This window comes from Nicotiana attenuata, unplaced genomic scaffold (assembly GCF_001879085.1).
Source record: "Nicotiana attenuata strain UT unplaced genomic scaffold, NIATTr2, whole genome shotgun sequence".
Taxonomy (NCBI): domain Eukaryota; kingdom Viridiplantae; phylum Streptophyta; class Magnoliopsida; order Solanales; family Solanaceae; genus Nicotiana; species Nicotiana attenuata.
This window is the reverse complement of record NW_017670242.1, coordinates 1,648,196-1,652,075: the sequence shown is the minus strand read 5'-3', so window position 1 is coordinate 1,652,075 and position 3,880 is coordinate 1,648,196.

Sequence of the window (3,880 nt, the reverse complement as noted above, 5' to 3'; positions counted from 1 at the left end):
GTTGATCTATTTGTTACATGAATTATCTGTGGAAACGACGTATATGCAAGGTGACAAGTGTAAATGCGATGTCATGGGTTGAAGCATGCGGGGTTGGGCTATTTACCTTCACGTCGTTATTTATTCCATGTTATCTTTCGTTACATGCTTTAGTTGCTACATGTCCTTGTTATCCATCCCTTACTTGTTATCTATTATTTAATTATTACTCGTCTCGATTTATTCATTCCTCACTCAATACCTGCTTACCTTCTATATGTTCCTACCTGTATTAATTGTATATCTTCATTGCCTCATGTTTTTACTTGTTTTTATTGTCTTTACATTAATACTTCATTATGCTATTCCGATATCATACTATACTTCTGCACATCTTGTGCATCCCGGTGTTGGTCCCAGCGGTATGTAGAGGAGTTCGCTTGGATCCGACTTGACTAGGAGATTTGAGGTAGAGCTGCTTGGCGTCCGCAGTCCCTGAAGTCCCCTTCTATCATAATTTTATTGTTCATCTAGTTTCAGATAATTGTATTTTATTTTAGACCATATTTGTAGTATTTTAGTCGTTCATGTACTTGTGACTTTGGATTTCTAGGATATATTTAGATTGCGTTACTTTTGTATTAATCACATGTATTTCAAATTATTTCAGTTTTGAATTTTTAGTTTTCTGCCTTTAAATTATTAAAGGGAAAAGGGTTAAAAATGCACCTAAACTATTGGAAAAGGTTTAGAAATACCCTTCATCCACCTATTCGGCTAAAAATACCCCTCCATCCACTTTTTTGGTTCACTTATGACCTTTGACCGTTAGGTCAATGCTGAATTAAAAATAATTATTATTTAAATTCCACGTGGCAACTTCTTATTAGTCGAAATTAAAACATCTAACCTATTAGAAAGACCTACCCATATCTACCCATTTTTCGGACCAACCCGCCCCAAATATTGACCCAACCCGAATCAAAAGTTCAACTATAAAAAAGATGCCCCACTTCCATCTACCTCCGTGGTGTCCTAGCATCAAGTACTTCTATTTTTTTTTATAATCATGGTGTCCGGATTAGCTTACACGCACCTCCACTAACATTAAGTATTTCTTAAAGACCAATTAGAATAAGGGCATGACTTTAATGTATCGCTGATTATAATCTCAAATAAGCTTAGCTAATCAAAATAAAACCAAGACCAGATAATTATACTTCCACATCGCATTAACTATGAAAAATCGTTAACGCCCAATCGTTATACTACATGGATATGGTGACGTGTCTTGTAACCTAGCACTCAAAATGTTTCCAGAAACATCTAATGAACTTTTTCAAATAAAAACTAATGATTCGAACGAGTTTCATTGCAGTTCTATAAAAAGTCAAGTCATCAAACTTTCTCTGTTACTAGTAATTTTTTTCCATTCGCTGTTCGAAAATTCGCCATCAGTATTGACTATCAGGAAGAAAACAATCATTTCTAACCATTGAACTAAAACAAAATTACTAGAAATATCAAACTATACTTCCATAGATAGAATTTGTACCTCCATTCGGGAGAAGAGAGAATTCCCCGCGAAGAAATTGTGATTAGGAAGTGGGGTGTCTTTTTTTTTTAGTTGAACTTTTTATTCGGGTCGGGTTAGTATTAGGGGCGGGTTAGTCCGAAAAATGGGTAGATACGGGTAGGTCTTTCTAATAGCTTAAATATTTTAATTTCGACCAATAAAAAGTTGCCACGTGAATTTGAATAATAATTATTTTTAATTCAGCATTGACCTAACGGTCAAAGAGCATAAGTGAACCAAAAAAATGGATGGAGGGGTATTTTTAGCCCAATAGGTGGATGAAGGATATTTTTAAACCTTTTTTAATAGTTTAGGGACATTTTTAACCCTTTTCCGATTATTAAAACTGGTTAATGCTTTAGCTAACGTTGGCTTGCCTACAAGTGGATGTTAGGCGCTATCACGACCCTGTTGCTGGAATTTCGGGTCATGACAAGTTGGTATCAGGGCACTAGGTTTCCTAGGACTCACAAGTCATAAGCAAGCTTAGTAGAGTCTGGAGGATCGGTACGGAGACGTCTGTACTTATCTTCTAGAGGCTATAGGGCTTTAGGAAGTGTCACTTCTTTCTTTCTCTATCATGCCACTTTATTATATCACTAATTTGAATCATTCTATTCTTGTTCTCTCACAGATGGTGAGGACACGTCAACATCCACAGCAGAGCAGGAGCCGAAGCCCTAGGTTGCAGCCGCTACCAAGGGTTGGGGCCGTAGACGAGGTCAAGCCAGAGGTAGAGACAAAGATCACCCTAGAGCCCTTATAACAACCCCTATTGTAGAGCCTTATATCGACCAGGAGGAGGATATATCAGCTCCAACCGAGCCAGTTAGTCCAGCTCAGGTTCCAGAGGGGTTCATTGCCACCCACGTACTTCAAGACGCACTAGTCAGCTTAGTGGGCTTTATGGAGAGTGTGGCACAGGCAAATGCATTTCCTTTAGCACCATCTCTCAGGCTAGGGGAGGAGCCTATAATCCCGCTACCCACACTCCATAGCAGGTGACTCATGGATATTAGACTCCTACAGTTCTGACAGTTGGAGCAGTTCAGCCTGTTATTTCTACACAGCCCATTCATGGACCCGCTATATCGTCCGAGGGGATGAAGAGCTTGGATAAGTTCACCAATCTCTTTCCTATTCATTTTGGTGGTACACCTTCTGAGGACCCACATGATTTCTTAGACTGTCGCCATGAGGTGTTGCATAATATGGGTATTACAGAGTTAACTTCGCAATGTTTCAGATGCACGGTTCCGCCAAGAGGTGGTGGCAGGGCTATGTTAGAGACCAACAAGTTCACCTCCACTCACTTGGGATTAGTTCTCACAACTATTATTGGAGAAGTTCGTACCTTTTACTCTAAGAGAGGACTACCGCAGCTAGTTTGAGCGCCTCCAGCAGGGTAACATAATTGTTATCCAATAGGAGACCCGATTTGTGGACCTATCTCGCCATTCTGTTGTCTTGATCCCTACTGAGAGGGAGAGGGTGAGGTGATTTATATATAGACTTACTTATGGTATCAGGTTGCAGATGTCTAGAGAGACCGAGGATGATATTTCTTTCACTCGGGTTGTAGAGATTGCTAGACAGATCGAGAGGATTCGTGGTCATGGCAGAGAGGCGGCATTTGAGAAGAGACCTCATTATTTTGGCGGTTTCAGCGGTGCCTCGTTTGGAGCCAAGGGTTCATTTGGTAGAGGCCATCTTCCCAGGATGATTCAATCAGCGCTTCAGGTAGCACACGATGCTTCGTGCAATTGTGGTTCTTATGGGTCTCATATTGAAAAACCATTATTTAGCACACCTTCAGCTCCTATTAGAGCACCACTATTCCAGAGTTACTATGATGGTCAGTCAAGTCATTAGGGATCGTCTCAGACTCAGCAGTTACGCCAGCCGCGGGGTTATTTCGAGTGCGGCGATGTTGGTCATATCAGGAGTTACTGTCCTAGAATAAGGAGCAGCAGACCACAACAACGTACTCGTGCCATGATTCCAGCACCGGTTACTCCACTACCCGCTCAGCCAGATGGAGGCGGGGGTTAGGTAGCCCGAGGTGGTGGTCACGCCATTAGAGGTGGCGGCCAGCCAGTTAGAGGCCATCTAAGAGGCGAAGCTCAGATTTGTGTGGCTCAGCCCTGTTGATATGCTTTCCTAGCTACACCCAAGGCAGAGTCGTTTGATGCAGTCATCACAGGTATTGCTCCAATTTGCCATAGAGATGCATCGGTTTTATTTGATCCGGGTTCCACTTATTCATATTTGTCATCCTATTTTGCTTCATGTCTGGATATGTCTCGTGATTCTTTGAGTGATCCT